Source organism: Opisthocomus hoazin, chromosome 23 (genome assembly GCF_030867145.1).
Source record: "Opisthocomus hoazin isolate bOpiHoa1 chromosome 23, bOpiHoa1.hap1, whole genome shotgun sequence".
NCBI lineage: Eukaryota > Metazoa > Chordata > Aves > Opisthocomiformes > Opisthocomidae > Opisthocomus > Opisthocomus hoazin.
Window position 1 is genome coordinate 8,753,078 of NC_134436.1, and position 17,974 is coordinate 8,771,051.

At 40.0% G+C, this 17,974-nt stretch overlaps 1 protein-coding gene across 15 annotated transcripts in view; it reads right to left on the reverse strand.

Annotated features, from left to right (window-relative positions):
- The window catches only part of TENM2 (teneurin transmembrane protein 2), a 1,253,534-nt gene that overhangs the window by 511,714 nt on the left and 723,846 nt on the right, over positions 1-17,974 (reverse strand). The window contains exon 1 of one of the 15 annotated variants that reach the window (XM_075442197.1): positions 9,637-9,670. The exons of the other annotated variants lie outside the window; for them this stretch is intronic. The gene's annotated coding sequence lies outside the window, so the exon portion shown is untranslated. Of the gene's footprint in view, positions 1-9,636; positions 9,671-17,974 lie in introns of those variants that run through there. 15 annotated transcript variants of the gene reach the window in all.

Consider the following 17,974-nt stretch of genomic DNA (forward strand, 5'->3'; position numbering starts at 1 on the left):
TCTGTGCTACGGGCAGCAACAGCCTGCGCCCAGCAAGCTGAAGGATGCCTTCAGCAAGGCTGCCTTTCGGTGACGGCAAGCGCGATCCGTCCTACGCAGCGTGCACCGCACTACGCATTCAGTCCTTTGAGAGCTTTCAGGATGAAAAGACTATAGTTATTACTACCATCATTATTATTAATGAAAAATACACACGTAAAATTAGGTTGCAAACACAATGTTTTATAGCCCCTATTTGTCTCTGCGGACACACGCCATAATGGCTTTAACAGACCTTTAACACTCACTGACTAATTAATCTTTACACTCAGGACCCAGCACTGAGTTTTATTCAGTAAGGAGCGGAAAATAGCATCTGTGGATTGGGCTTGCAAGGTCCACTGCATGAATAAATTGGCAGGCTCCAGGAGTCGTCGGTATTCAGCCGCTCCTCTCCCCCCCCCAGCACCCCTGCAGCAGCCGCCACACGCCACCGAGGCTGCCCTTCGCAAACCTCCTACCTACAAGTTCTTTGTATTTCCTAAAGTGACTCTTTTCAACCTTAGACTCAGTCTTCCAAATGCTTTGACACCGATGGAAAAAATATTACAGGGACTAGATCTCACTTTAAAATACAGCCGCGTTTCCAGCACAACCCAAGTAGGCACCGGCAAATTCCGCTTTCCTACGGAGAGCACAAACGAACCGCACAAATTAATAGGCCCCAGCAATTCGTCAGAAAAATCTTTAGGCTTCCACACTCAAACATGTTCTCAATAAGAAAAAGCATGGGGAAAACAGTCTGCAAAAAGAAAGCACAAAGAGAAAATAAACCATGCCATTTCTCAATGGAATAAATTCAATCTTTACTTCTCCTAAAATAATTTTACAGGTACAGTAACATATAAGGTTAAATTCCCTTTACCTTACTTGCACGATGCACTTCGAGTCAATACAGCTTACCTCAGTCTTGTCTCACTTTAGCTATAAAGCCAGGCAAGCAGAACACCACCTTCAGTTACAAAAACCAAAGTATTTTGTGTTTGCTAGCCAAGCTTCAGTGGCAGAGATCTCATCAAGATGAAATTATTAAGGATTCTGATTGTTTTTTCTGGTAAAACTATGAAATTCAAGAGCATGTTACCAGCTTTCTTCCATTAAGCTAACTTCAGGAATAGTTTACGCCACCTCTTTTGTAAGTAAAATTACAGTAGGAAACGGGCCTTGTGGACTGCTGCACAGCAGGCAGCAACGATGACAGCACAGCGCTCATTCCGAGAGTCAAAAATGACCTCCCTGGACTGTCACCTTATGAAGGAAGATCCCAAATTAGTTACGGGATATTTCTTACAAGAAAGCATTTATTGCTTTGTATGCCTATAGAGAGAATATTTGTCAGGTCAGCTCTTTTTCCTTCGGAGTTGTTAACCACTTGTTTAGCGAGCCTATTTTCACAGCAAAGAGCAATTAATTAAAGTCGGGCAGGACTGAAATCTGCACTTATTAACGGTTGGACGGACCCAAGTAAAGACACGTCTACTCCTACACCTCAGCCTACTCTCCTTACTCCCCTTGTTTTTCCTCACTTGTTGAAGCACTTTTTCAGTTTCCCTCCATAAATTCCACAAAATCCTCCCTATCAATGAGCCATACTCCACTCTCAAGCCATCCCTAACCGATTTCTCAGCCTGAGAACGGGGAAGAGAGGTGAATCAACAAGGAAACAAAATCCTCATCTGCCACTGCTTGATCAGTTACAGCTTACGGTTTTATCTCCCAAAACATTTTCCCATTATAAAAAAAAAAAATGCAGGCTAGTAATGCTCGATGCATCAGTATATATTAAAAAAAGACTTCAAAATTTAATAGGAGTTTATAGGGACTCAGCTTTGTGAATTACACTTGTGCAAAAAAAAAAAAAAAAGTCATTTCTATTTGATTTGAATCCCATTTATGTCCGACAATATCTGCTGTGTAAGAGATCCTGGCAGGAAGAGTCCAGCTGAAATGGCAAGCACGTGAAGCTGCAGCTGGCTCTCTTCCCACTTCCCTGCCATCCTCTCCAGTGGGGGAATAACATTATCCAGCACTGTATAAACCTTTGCTCCTGCTTCAGAATTAAAATAAACCCTGGCATAAAAAAAATACGGAATCCGTTAGGTTAGTTTTTATTCAGATTAGCCATTTACTCAAAGGTCACATCTATACTCAGATTAACCACTTACTCAAAGGTCACAGCTAGGCTACCTTCCTAACTGACAACACATTATGCACACATTTTAACAGCAACGTGGTGTAGAAACAGCCGTTTTGTGGGGAGCTGTATCACATTCCTCACTAGGACTGCAGTAGTCCCAGCACTGTCCATCAGAACACTGGAACCACACGGAAAACACAATTCCTGCGTAAGAAAGACTGGAAGAAGCAGCTGCATGATTCCAGTCTACTGGTCCAGTCCATCAGAAAACACCAAGGATGACCCCAACACACCACTCACGCGTGGCATGAGGGCTATGCTTCAAGGCAGACCAGGGAGGGAGCTCAGTACTAAACCAGGAGTGGATCTGGAAGCTATCAGATGTGCCTTGATTCCTTCCGCTTCACGTACGTGAACGGCAAAGAGACAGCGACCCTTGGACCTAAATTTGCTAATGGCACCTCCAAACTGGAATAGCAGCGCGCTCTATTTTCAGACTAGAAAAGAAACTGATGGTAAATTAGAATGTAAAGGGCACAACAGAGGACTCTGGTTTAGGTTTCTCTGTTTTGCTACATCTGTTCTGAACAGAAAAAAAAAATCCCATTCAAACGTCTCATAAAATAGGTCAGAACATACATTCTTCATATAACAGTGACATTAAAGTGCTTATTTATATGGAACATTTCGTTTTACTCAGAACACATCATTATTTGGAAGCTCCTGAACAAAATATTCCCCGCATATTCTCTGATCTCAGTTCTGGAGCTGAACATCGTTTGCAGCCACAACTGTGACACAGGAACAGGAGCTTGACATCGGCTGGGACTGACGCATCGCATCGCTACCTTGAAACGCTTGATAGCCAAGGTCTGTATAAAACAGAATTCTCTGTATAAATGTGTCTGGGCAAGAACGTAACTGCAGAAACCCAGAAACGTTAGGAAGAATATCTGAAGATCAAACTAACAGCTATACCTATACAAACTTCTATTCGTAGAAAAGCAGTAGCCTTGCTTTCATGAAACGTCTTCCAAAAATCGATTAACGAAATTCAGGTCAGGTCACTACATTCTGAATAAGAGTGCCCACAAAGTGAATTAATGCAGTTTAACTACTATTTTAAACTCCTATGATTATATTTTTCTCAGTGTCTTCACTTTGATACACCTATAGTTTAATTTTCTTGGAGGTACTGATAATTACAAGCTTTGTCTCCACATCAAATATTTCGACTTTTACGAACAGATTTTAAATTACTCAGATTATGTATGGATGGGATTGTTTTGTTCAGGCATGTACATTTAGAAATACTTGAAATTTAAAATATTTCTCGCATCCATTTTTTCTGAAGTTCCATGAATTCTAAAGACTTTACGCTGCACTTTACAGTTACCTGAGGGTAACTCCTATTTTCTTGCTTTCTCAGTATAAATGGGTGTTTTAAATCCACATTGGCTAGATCATTCTCTAAAAAAAATATTTATTTTTGACAGTGGGATGTACCCTGAATTTCCGAAAAACAGAAAACCTGCTTGCTTCAGGTTCTTAAGGAATGCAATGCAAGACTTACATCGCTTAGAAGGATGGAATAATACGAATAAGCCAGTACAGAGTCTTAGGTACTTCATTTTTCACCTAACACTGAAAATGTTGCACGTGGAACTGGAAATTATACTGGTGCAAGCAATGTAAGTTGTTACCAACACCAGCAGTGCAAAGATTCCAGTGACCACAACAGCGTACTTAAAACAAATTTTCTTCTGCACTTCAACCACAAAAGCGCTCAGCTGCTAGAACAAAAATCCCTCAGATTTAGACCAAGAAGGTGGCTGAAATATTTGTGCTAGGGTTTCCAAATGGGAAAGGGGCCATATGCACACCACGTTAAATGTTGTCTTTTTCTTCCCTCGTGATGCACGGACAACCGTGCTCAGCTCAGGGGCTGCACTTTGCCTGCTGCCTTTTCCCAATGGAAAGCTGATTTGTGGTCAGACCTCCGGACACCGAAGGACACCAGTAACTAACAGAGCATTACTGTAGCGGAGACCGCGCAAAACTTTCCTTTAGAGTACCAGCCAGGGAACCAACAAACAACCCTATCTCTGGAAAGATCCTGCATGGTGAATACCGGGGTTAGCCAGCAAGGCGAAAGGCTCCTTAAAACAAGCTCAGTCAAGCGGTACTTACATTTTTTGAGGAGTCCCCACTGTGAGGAAACGAACTCTGATTCACAGTGACAGACATGGTTATCACTGACTTCTGAGCTCTTAGTCCCACTTATAAGTCAGGGTTAGATGAATCCTAAAATTTTTGGCAAATTCAGCTCATTTTCTTCTTCCCTTTTTCCTTTAATTCTACCACTCATCTCTAAGGTGTGAGAGTTCTCACTCAGCCTCCGCTATTGTGTCTTCTGAAGCCTACCTTTCCTATTTCTTTGACCATCTTTTATTCTCCCCAATCCAGCAGTGTCAGACTTTATTAAATAAATTATATTAATAAAGCTGTCAAACTGCTTGAACGTGAGTAATTCCTGTGTTAATAAAACCCAGTAAAAGCACGTCTTTGACTTCACCTTCGTATTTTTAAAATCTCTTTTGTAACAACAAATAAAGCACTCTAAGCTTTATTTTTCTAAATGATTATTAGATTTCTGTGATGGGTAAAGGCAACACGTATTTGCCAGAAACACCAGAAAAATGAGATGAAGGCAAGACGCACGGAATTAACGGAAGTGAAATTCTCCCTGGTTATAGATGGCTTGAAGTTTCACTGCTCAGAGAAGTTTGCTTAGAATCAAAATAACTTTTGATTAGTTAAGAATACATGCTACATACACAATTGACAAGGAAGGAAAAAACCAACAGTGAAAATATTAGCTAACATAAATAAAAATGGATTACTAAGTGCAAAGATATTTTTTTCCTTTTTTTGCTCACAATGTTACTCATGCCCCTAAGCAACTCACTTAATCTTTTTCCTCACGCACTTTGTCTGTAAAATGGGAATCAACCAACACAATTTATCCCAATGGTGCAATATGTGAGTTAGAGTAAGACAAAAAGTAACAAAATCCAAACATCTCATAATTATTTAAATAGGATTTGGCACATCAGGATGACATATATAATCTTAGCTTTTGTTCTCTTCAGGAAAAAAACTATGAATTACTTAAAACGTATACATTTTTCCATTCTAAGCATTCAACTCCGTCTTTGCTTTCTTCCATTTTATACAATTTTAGGCTACATAAAAGAGGAAGTAGATGCATTCCAAGTTGTTTTCCTTAGACTTCTAATCTTGGGTAACTCGTCTAATTTACCACCTTTCACCACAAATTAACATGCACATCAAGACAAGTTCATTATCATTCAGAGACCTGTTAAAAAGATGAAAAAAGAACTGCACCTTAAAGTGCCCTGGATTATCTACTGGTTAATAAAATCAGTACTGAATAATTTTATAGTTCATAATAATCAGCTTGCTTTTCTTCCTTTCTAATCAGAAAGCTCTGAAAGTAAAATTTACATTCTATGTAAATAAATGCTTGTTTCTGGAAAGTACCACTATAGTTGTTCGCTGAAGGTAAGAATGATGTCCATATAAAATAAATAAACCCCACAATTATATAAATAAAACTGTTATGAATGCATTTTTGTACTTCTAAATATAGTACCTTGGGGAACCGCAGCTGAAAAATCACTGTTAGCATGCAACACTCCTAATTCAGAGAATAATGTCTTTTGCATCTTACAGATTTATATAAATGTTCCATTAATACATTTCAAATGTTTGCATACTACCTAAGAGAACTGTATATTACATTGTTCTGGAACAAATCAAACCAAGCTCAGCATACGATTGCCCGGCTGACAGGCAACTTCGCTTCACGTTAGCCAAGGCCAGCTGCTTGATACACAGCCCCAACGCAGGAGAACTGCACTGAGGAAAGCATTCAAATCCACGAAAAAGAGCAGTCGCCAAACAGTCACAAAATCATTGTAAGCAAGCATTAATAATGTCATAACCAAAATGGTAAAAATTAAAATGGCTGCTTTTTACAGTGAACTCACACATAGCACGACTATTAATTGAAGGTTAAAAAAACTAAAGGCAGCGTGCTAGCTGTGGGCTGGGTAGCAGGGGGGTACTCCAGGCTCTGCAGCAGTCTCACTGAATTCAGACACACACCTGGCAAATATGGATTGTGGGGAAAAATAAAAAAAAAAAATAGGTGGGGAAAGATGATACCACAAGAACACTTCAAAATACACAGGAGTCCATGCAGACACTGCCTGCTGGGTTCAGCATCGCCTGGGCTTCAGAAGAGCACCTAATAATGCATCACTTACTAGCTCTGACACCAATAAACTCAGGTACCTTGCTATTTTTTGTTTATTTCAGTACCATATTAATTTAGATCACACTGAAGTTCTCAACAAGCCATCTTTAAACTTATTCTTCGGGAACTGCTTCTTCGGGGGAAAAAGCCCAGTATTTGTCCACTGATCAGTACAATCTTCCACTACCAACCGGGCTCTCACAAAATTAAGTTTTATGCTGCTTATCACTATATGTGAATTCATACTCTATTTTTAAATGCACTTGGAAAGTTAAACAACAAATAAAAAACCTGAACTCTGTACAGGGTGCCAGGTTATCACAGAAATCCTTATCCTACTAAAGAACATGCTCCCAGATCATACAGTGTATCAAAAGAGACAGAATCTTTGAGGTTGATAAAACATGGTGACAAAATATTGATGTAAAAATATATATAGCATTTTGATTACTCATTGTCTTTTGCTTTATTTACGTGATTTTTCCTTTTCCAGTCTCCAATTTTCTTTTTGATCCAAATTGCTTTTGAAGGTCTCACTAGATTTGTTCTGGAAAGAAGACCAAAAAAAAAATAGTCTCCAAATAATATAAACCTCATGGCCTTTTCACCTGTCTGCAGAATGTGCTGAGACTTCATCTGGCTATGAAAACAAAAAGACTTGTCCTCAGATTGATGGTCCCCACCAAGACAGGCAATTTCCGTGGATAAACTTGTACGTTCCGAGCATTTCAGCGCACGGCCATTTCAGCACGCTGCTGACGCGCCTGGCACTCTTCAGTGCACCTATCCTACTAAATAAACATACAACAGCCTAGAAGATAGAATCACTGGGCCTACTTGATCATATTTTTATATTTTAATTCCTCAATTTTCCATAATGCTAATGCATTGACAAAAAAAATGGAAAAACACACAGTGCTGGAGTAAAACATTTGATTCTGTTCAACAGCTGAGCATTTCTCCTAAATTCTCACGTAATGACCTAATTAATCCACAGTTAACAAGGAAAACTTTTTTCCTGAGTGCTCCTCAGTTTGGCGGAAGGGCTTCCCAAGGCGCCCGCAGCCGCGGAGCCCCCGCCGAGGCAGCCCACCATCCCCACCGGCAGTGGTTGCTTCTGCCTCATCCCTCCTCTCTCGGGTAATGCCTTCTCCGGTTCCCGCCTGTCACAGCCCCCTGCACTTTTGGGCAAAGCCTGCTATGTGAAAAACTATGTTTTCTTGTGACAATTGCGTGTTTAATATCGGGTTATTTTGAAATCTGGCCCATTAGGTATCCTGTATAGATACGGACTTGACTATCACTGCAATTCAGAGCGAGTCCCAGCTACACCCATGATTTTTCTTTCAGGCAGTCTGTGGTTCTAAAACATTAAATAACTACATGGCAACATGAATTTAAGAGGCTTTTGCATTCTCTGATTCTGTGATTCCCCTCAAGAGCTGAGACAGTATTTATATTTGTAGCCTAAACACTTCCTAAAGGACACCACTGAACTCAGGAACTACTACAAATGCTCTGTACCAGGAGAAAATTTCTTAAGGTTTTAGGAATAGCATTTTGCACTTCCCCCCCCCCCAAATTAACACAAAAAGTCAAATGACAGTTTAAGAGAGCTGGCAGCAAGATCATTTGAAAACCCTCATTAGCTCTTGTTAAATTAGAAACTTACAAGCTGAAGGAAAAAGGAAGGAACGCTAGCGCAGCTCAGTCACATCACCTTCAGGTAGAAAAAGGCAACCACACACACTTCAGCCAGCCTTGAGCACCAGTTGTGCCACCTGCACTCAGTGACACGAGCAAAGGAAGGAAGAAAGAGCAGCATGAACATCCATTAAGATTGCCACCACCACCCGTAACCTCTTCTGGGCTTGGTCCATGGCAACCTCTGGGAACACACCCTCTCTGTCTGTCCTTCTCCTGACATCACCGGGTAACGCTTCCTGGGTTGCAGAACACACGATCCATTTTCCCGGCTTCCACTTCCCGAAAGGAAAGCGTGCTGCAGGTGACAGAAGAGGAGGATCCAACAGGAGCATAGGGTAAGCGGGGTTACAGCAGCGTTCGCCTGTGCTGCTCCAGGTACGTATGTTGGTGATGAGCTGCTTCTAGGTGCTGCCTCCATCTACAGCCACGCTATTGGCTTCCCACAGATGTATTTTGATGTTGTCCACAGCAATTTTGCTGTGTAGGCAAGAAGCAAAACCCAAGCCGGTATCACCACCACCAGCAGATGCTCCCAAGCTGTACAGAGCAATGCCAAGTGATACCGTCTTACACACGCTTCCTCTTTTACCTCCTTCCAGGTTATTTTGCAAAGCTGTATTTCCAGTTCTCTCCATGGTTGGGATGGTCACGTTATAAGAGTTTCCAGATAAGAGCTAGTTCCAACAATTCTGCTTGTGCTTTTCTATTCTTGCTGCTGCTGACCAGAGTTCGCACCCTAACGCCCACACCAACACCTTCCTTTACCCCTCATTCAGCATTGCTCCTGACTATCCTTATTCATCTTCTCTTCACCTTGCTAACTCTCTTCCGTATCAATCCTCATATTCCCAAATTTACCTTGCCTTTTCAACACTGAAGGGACTGCCACTTCATTTAGCTTCCCTAGAAAAAGGAAAAATTCTGGGATTTTAAAAGCCTTTATTTACCAGCATCATTCTGCACTTGTTAGGAGTCCTTAAGAAACAACCACCAACATGAGAAAATCATGTAATTGGTTGGCGAACGCAGAGAAAAAAAGAAAACACACAAATCCACTCAAAATATTTTGCCAAGAATCTAAAGATTCTTGCAAAGAATTACTTGCGAGAAAAATGAACTAGGAAATTTGCGACACACTCTACCACCTGCATATCCAAAAATATCTACAGATTTCAGCAGAAACATAAAGCTCCAAGCATAACAGTCTCCTTGACAGTAAGGCAAGAAGCCACTTTCCACAAGTGCCCTCTCTCACCTCATCTGCATTTCAGATTACGCTGTATGTTAATTTACAACCTCGCGTCCTCAGAAATTTAAGACAGTCCGTACAAAGCTGTTTTTCAGCGGAACAGGAGGAAGTTAAACGAGAAGGATACGCAGTTTGCCCTCCTACGCAACAAGGTCTACTTACTCTTTGAGCTGCTCCAACTGCTAACAGCTTTTCTTTGGGGTTTTTTGTGTGGAGGACGCTTGTGGCTGCCAACGATCTTATGCGGAATTCAACCACAATGCGCTCTGTCTCGGAGCTGCTGACAACAGAGAAATATCTTTTAATAAAAAGGCTGTAGGAAGGTAAAGTTTGTGCAGAGATTTAGCTCGGCTTCCCCCTCCGTCTCGAAAGCTGGATAAAGGCCTTCAGGACACGTCATCTCTGTAGGGGAGAACTTCTCTTACATGGGCAAACACTAAATGAAGTACTTACTCTAAACATCTCATTAGATATGGACGAGATGAATGTGAACTGAACAATGTGGAATTTCCTCAGGCATATTGCATACGCATAGCTCTAAGTAAATTATACTGCGGGACTTACTATTAGCTTTAAACATATCAGGTAAAATACTTCTTATTTTAAAAAAGCACACTTGATATTCAGTGATGCTACCAACAAAGATAAGTCTGTCTCCTTGCTAAATAGTCACATGGCCTCCCGAGACACGGATTTTAATTCCTATTCTGAAAAACAGTTCCGCAAACACGTCCGGGGGCTTCATTTGTTCATTTGCTTTGTGGAAATTTACTGTGCACTTTGGTAACAGCATCCTTTGATATGCCACCGTATCTTCTCTCTTGCAGAACGTTATTTCAGTCACGTGAAGAGGATCTAAGGCAAACCTCTACCAGTTTGAGCCATTTGTTTTGATGTTTGCACATTCCTGGTGTGAAGGCAAGTACAGCAGCCTTTCCTACGCCTGACAAATACACTAACTACTGTAATTTCTGTTATCTGGACGATACAAAGAGAGAGAAAGAGAGTGTCAGCTTCACCCTCTCCAAATACAGCTTAAACAACAAGGATACAAAATAGTGATACTGGGGTAATTAAAATCTTCTTAGAACAGCATTCAAAACCACTGTATGTTAGGAAAATCATAATTTTCAGGAAAGTAAATTTGAATCCAAGTAAAATTCCGATTCTCCCAATCCACTACACCACAGTTGAGCAAAGCGATACTTTGGACTCAGTAACCGAATTGGTACTATTAAACAACGTTTGCCCGTTTCAGAACACAGTATTACAACAGTGAAAATCACCTCCTGATTTGGGGTTTCTTTAATCTGCTAAGTCATTCGACTGATTCTAAGTAGTTCCTATGCAGAAATGCCCCATCTCGTTCTACAGATAACCATCACTTTCTGGAATGCCAAAGTTTCTGTTTTAAAACTATCATATCTGTAAGGCAAGAGGACAGGTTGTCATCCACTTCCGAGTTTTTTTTTGGTATACATTTTCTTTAAACTGGATACTAAGATCCTTAGCAGTAAAAGAGATACTGGAGAAAAACTGGATAAACCCTCCCCCCATTACGTTTTTGCAAGCCATACAAATAATGAGGAAACACACGGGTCATTACAACAGTGCTTTGGAGGGATTTTTTTAACAAGGAGCGGTTTGCCTAGCGTAGCGATGTCCACAAAAAAATGCCACACAGAAACCCCCCCGTGCGGGACAGACACACTCGGATCAAGGTATAACATTGTTATGCTGTCAAAAAAATGAAGGAAGAAGATGAATTTCAGAGACTGAATTTAAGATGGAGGAGTCTGTCATGCAATAACAGCTTATAAGAGTTAGAAAGCCGACATATAAACAGAAAGAGCAAAGCTGACATATTTGATAACCACAAAGCCTGCTTATTCCAAATATACTCTCAATTACCGTCATTCTGGATTACACTAAACGAAGAAACAAGTTCAGGGAAGTGCAGCATCACAACGCTCATCTCAGTTTCCGCGCTGCCAACCTCTCCAGGCTTCCGTAGGTGTAACGGAGTCTCCCCAGCCTCCCGGCCGGGCAAGCACCCGCGGGACGAGCGGGCGGCTCAGAACGGCGGGGGATCACCTGGTCCAGCCAGACGGACTGCCCAGCCTCCCACCCACCACGCCAGGCGCATCCCGCCCCTGCACCGCGGACACCAGTTACAGCAGCGTCCTCTGGGTTGACGCTGAACGTCACCACAGGACTTGGATGTTTTCTTCAAGGGTCCCTTCTAAAAAGCAAGCTAAGCCTTCCCTGTGCAACGCCGTCTCTCAAACGCAAGTGGTGGGCAGTGGACATTCTCAAAAAGACCTGAACACGTTAAGCCAGCACCTCATCTGCGCTGCGTTGCTGCAGCTGCCCCAGAGTAGCCCACGCACAGTAACAAAAGCTTCATTACGGGTTGTTAATTGTAAAAAGAAGCACAAAGGTCCATTTCACTTAAGAAATGGTAGAGCAATGGGCAAACACGGATGAGAGACTGTTGCACTGAGTCAACAAGAGAGAATCACGTCACTGAAGCACTGAAGACATCTAAAACCACAATCTGTTGTGTACACAGTGATTTCACAGAGCAAATAACATTTCCTTTTTCTGTGCTGTGTTCTGCCTGAATCGTCCGCACCCCAACGATCCTAAACACAAGCACAGGATTTTGGAAATATGTATAATCTAGTATTGATAGCGGACTAAGTCCCTCAAATTTAATGTTCTTTCTTCTAATTAGACTGTTGCTAGATCTGTAGGCAGTCTTACAAACCACTTTAACCTTATTTTAATTTTTCATTATGAAAATTATAACTGTTCATTAGCTTTGGAAGACACCGCATTACAGCTGTGATATATCATTCCTCGTATTATTAACCATCTACTTTGAAAATTCAGTGCTTGAAGCAGATATTGGTAATAATGTCTTATGAGTTTTATTTTTGTGTTAGTAAGAATTTAGAAAAATACTTAATAGTACTAATAGGCGCACACGCACTCAGTTGCCTAGCCACACACAAAATTTTGTTCACTGACACAATTTTAAAATTAGTGTCAAAATAAAATTGCAGCAGATCTAGCAGACTCGTTAGAAATTAAAACCCAAACCCCCAAAGCAAGAAACTATCTACCCTCCTCACCTCTCCAACTCTTCAGGAACCTTACTTAAGCAAGAACAATGCCCAGATTATCACTTTCTGTGTAGTAAACTTTTAGCGTATTGCAAATAATTTTCACAGAAGGTAGTATTTTCCCACAGAGATTAAGCACCATTTTAGCTTTGCTTCAATACTGATCAAATGCCTGTCTTAGGGACAGAAAAAATCCAAGAGGCAACTGGATATCGCTATGAAATTGAAGGAAATATTAGTTATAAAAAGTTTTTTTTTTGTCTTGTAACTACATAAATTGAAATATTAATATTACACTTACAATATTTAGTATGCCATCTTAAATGGCCATCTTTAAAATACAGTATTCTACTGGAAGCAATGCAAACAAGCTGGAGTACTGTGCTAGACCAGTTACCACAGAACAGGCCATTTGCTTGAGGGCATGAAATTTGTGCAATTTGTTCTATGTAACCGTCTCTTATCTTTTTTTTTTTTCTTTTTTAAATTGTCAGACTTAAAGTTGCCTCTGGCTTAAGTAGCAAAACCTGTAATACTGATAATTTTTACTTCAGTACCTCTACAAACCAAATTGATTAATGTATTTGAGAAGACAAAGTTGTAGTGAACTCGGTCATCTTGCAACTGAGCACTTACTGCTTCATATGATCAAAATTTCACCTGTTTCTAGCCAGCAGTCCGCACAGAACTTGCTAATCTTTAAATGAAAATTGACCAAACCCTAGTGTAGCTTTTTCACATGGAATACCGGAAAAAATATTACTGATGTTGGATATTTGTTTAAATTTTCTTAACATCAGACATTTCTTTACGTTCTACAACAGCTGGTGGAACTGCCAAACCAAATAACCTCAGAGGTAGCTCTCTGTGTAATCCCACCACACATGAAACTTTCCACGATGTTTAGGTCACGTACCAACACGTTCTAAAGATGCGCTAAGAGAAGAAACACAGCACCAGCAACGACCCAGATTCAGAACCTAAGAGTGGATAAATGAGCTGGTAAGGAAAGAAGGAACATGACAGTTCCTTCTGTTTACAGTACTAGGAGCGGCAAGGCATACCTGGGCTGGTAACTTAGATAAAGAGAGCAATGCGAGGAGTAGAACAGGATGGATATTGAGAACAGCTCCCAAGCAAAACCTCTATGAAGCTGAAGAAGCATCTTGAGTGGTAATCAACAGAAGACCAAGGTTTGCCTTTCAAAATTGCCCTGGAAAAGCTACACTGAAGAGACATTTCAGTACCGATGATCAAACCGTTCTTCTCTTGTCACCTACTTCAAGCAAGCATCTTCCTTTGTGAAAGTAATGACTGGGAGAACATTTGATTGCCGTAAGGAAAGCAGGTCTAACGAGCATCATCAAACATGATAGGAGTTACACAGAGCTCAGAGAACAGTCATACGCAAGACAACAGGCATCGCTTTTAGTCTTATGTCAAGACCATTTTCAAGTGTCAAATTTAGTTTGTAACATCCAGTTTTTGACCAAAATTTAGAAAACATCCTAGTACTTAGCTACTGTGTTTTCCAGAACACTTCTTTAGGTGGGCAATTCCTCTCTCCATTTTCTGGACTTGCTCAAATTCAGCTAAAATGGAAACTCTTAATTTACTTTTCACTTCATTGAGAAGAAACAGAGAAATGGTTTTTTGAGTTTTCTTGTATAAGCTTTCTGCACCCATTTTAACAAGGTTCTATCACACACGGATACAAACATCTGAGACCCATTCTATACCATGTATGAGAAACAGCAATCCTCAGAGAGGCTTTTCTCCAAACAGATTTACAAGATAACTTTAGATTCTGCATTAAACAGGATGTAGGGATCGCCACCAGCGGAGGAGTAGGAATCACAAACAGCTATAACCCAAATATTCTAAGGAAATGTAAGCAAGTAATTACAAATAAAACTGCTTATATTCATGCAACTTGTTTGGCAACAGCAGTATACCATAAGGAAAGCTGCTACAATTCATAACAGCATCTTGTAATAAAACAGCTTTATGCATCCCTCTCAAACTGTTTAGTGCTCAAATCTCATCAGATGGCTGAGTAAGCATTACACTTTGGGACAGTAAATCTCTGTTTCCAATATGGTCTACATTCACAGACATGTACTTCGCATTCACTGTAAGACACTTCCAGCTAAGCACTCATACTGAAAAAAAAAAAGCAAGATATAAAAATATCCACATGCTATTTTGTCTAGTCAGCTATCTAGGCTCTGAAAAAATTGAGGAACCTTGAAAGACCAGCGGCTCAACAGGAACTGACTGCTACCAGAAAAAACTAACTTGACATTTGGATTTACAAACATGAATGAATATGAAAGGGCTATCTTTACAGACGTCACTTTCTCTTCAACACGTCTTTATCCACATCACTGAGGCATATATGGCATTGCTATGGTACATTTTCTTTCCTTTGGAGAAAAACTAAAAGACAGCAAAAGGTTTAGAAACAAGCAACAAATCTGAACTCATGCCAGAAGATGATACTACACAGGCAGATGCCTGAAGAGCTGTACCGAGGTAGACAGAGCTCATAGAAAAGACGACTAGCTTAACCGCAGCATCGAACTGGATCTGCAAACAAAAACCAATGGGTATTATGGGTGTTCCAACAGAACAGAAAATGGCGTCATCGGACCTAAGGGCTAGCAACTGCAGCCCGTTTCCAAAATCCAAAGAGAAGACGGCACCTGCTTTTAACGTGGAGGCTGACTTCCCACAGACATGGCCCACTGCAAAAACCATGGATTTTCTGCCCATTGATGGTTTCAAGACTCTAGACCGTGTTTCATTCAAGGACAGATTACTGAGATCAAACACAGAAGTAATCTGATGAAAGCAAACGGGTAACTGGATAGCAGGCCAGACAAGATAACTGGTAGGACTTCTGACTTTAAACTCCAAATCCAGATATAAGTAACAAAACAAACAAACAAAAAAAAACCCAAATAAAAAATTCTTGGCCCTGCTTACCCAATTATACTTGCTTCTCATCTTCTTTTCTACGAATTTTCATTCCCATTTATAGGCTTTAAGTGAATTGGTCACCAGCGCTTTGACTCAACTCCAAAACGCTGATGGTTCTCTAAGGAAAAACAGGAGTTTTGGGTGGTGATTTGGTCTGTTTGTTTGTTTGAAAGTTTCACTGTGTTTTTTTTTGTTTGGGTTATTTTTTTTGTTTGGTTTTTTTTTTTGTTTGTTTGTTTGTTTTACTACGTAAACTGCATGTATTTGGGTCCAGTCACGATATTTGAAAAGCTTCTAAAAATCACATAATCCATTTTGAGTGATTCTGTGAGAACAAACAGGCACAAGAAAACGAACATAAACATAGTAATCATTACCACAGACCAACCAATTGTCCACCAGGTCTAGAATTTTGTCCCCACAATAGCAAGACATTTCAAAAGAACATGAGGAAAAAAATAAAGTGTAAAAAACAATTACAGAATAAACACAACAAACACCTGAAACCTGTTCCCAGTGCAGCTGAGCTGAAAACCAACCTGTACATTGGAGAGGTGCATACACTCTGGTGCTCAACTCACCTTCCACATGTTGCAAAAATATATAAATGTCTAATCCTTTCCTTGTTTTCCTGAAGACGTGGACTCTAAAAACATCTGGTATTGGAGAGTTCAACAATGTACAATCCAAAATAAATGGGGTTTGTCAGTTTAAAATTTACAGATTTCCATTTCATTTAAATATCTATTTCTTCCCGTATTACAAGAAAGGAGAAATTTCTCTTCACCAGAAAACAAGTTCTGTGGCGTTTCCAAGTTCACAGCAGAAACAAAACAATATTCACTACCGCAAATTCTGGACGACATGACTTCTAAAGACTAATTTTCTGATACGTGCCTAGGGTGCAGGGACAAAGGCCCTCAACTCAAACCCAGATCAAGCATAAAAGCTTTTTAAATCTGAGATTTTCATGGTAATAGCTGTGTTAGAAAAGCATCCGAGTCTCTTCTTTTCATCAGTTTGAGAACACTCAGCAGTAATCAGCCTCCTTTCCAAACTCTCATTGCTGGAAAATACACCCCAAGAAATTTCTGTGTTAAACTGCAGATCCTTCTGGAGACACGAACCCAGAGAAAGTGGAATATTTGCAGAATTTGCACAAGGTAGTCATTTTTGTTAGTAGGATTAATTAAGAACTAAGTATTTTTGTTTAGAGTATCTTATTTTACAAAGCAAAGTATTACTTCATCTCACTGGAGTACATTATTTCCCTTTACAATGAATGTTAATATGAGAAAGAGCATCAACATGGATGTGCCTAAATATTACAAACTTCTTAGAAGAGTGTGTGCACGTGTGTGTATGAGAAAATGGAGAAGGAATTATAGGATCAAAAATTATTTTCAGCATCCAAAGTCTTTGACTTCTATTACACAGCTGAGCAAAGGCATAAAGAGAAAAAAAATATACACAAAGAGTAGTTTTTCCTCAACATTCAGGCCCCTGCATTATAAAGTGAGCAAACGCTATTCCTCTGTTTTGCAGCACAAGATAGTTTTGCTTGATACAAATTTGTAACTATAAAATAAAGGAAGTATAATTCCTACTAATTTTGAAGTGCTTTTGAAACGGTATTCACATTCAAATGGTTACTAAGCCTGTTCTAGAGCAGACCTAAGGTTTTTCAAAAATTTCTTTTATTCACAGTGTGTGCTAACTACACGTGTTGATAATGTCTACTTTTTAGAAGTTACCCTTTTATATCTAGTTTACATAACGTTCATGTAACTTTGTAAATGGTTAAAAAAAATAGAACCTAGTTTAACTTCATCATCAACTAATGAGAAGTCCAGTACAGCAGCAGTAAAAAAAAAAAAGCAGAAGCTCTTTTTGAAAGCTCAATAACTGTGTTGGTAAAAAAGGAGCATAAGTCTATACATACTTATATATTTGTGTGGGAAAATCCCTGCATTCTGATTCTCTAATTTAAAGTTCAAACAAATGCTGATTGTTAATAATGATCACAGACAGAAACTGCCAGGAATAAAGAATTGTTCCCCGGGAGAAACTGTGTGCATACACAGAATTCACACATTACGCCTAGCTGTTTGTTGTTTATTCTACAAATACATATTAATATTATAATAGTACTGTGTTTTTCAGCACTGGTCACATTAATTATTACTGGAGTCCTCTGTCAGCATCATAGCTTCTCCATACAAAGTTTCAGAAGACAGTATTTTATTCAACTCCAACTTCACCTTCATGATGTTCACCTAGCACAAGATTCGCGGTAACGCTTGGGCTGCTCCCGTCACCTGCTGAGCTTGCTGGCTGTTCCCACTCTTTCCACAGCAATGACCTTTAAACGCTTCAGCGTGCTGTACTGC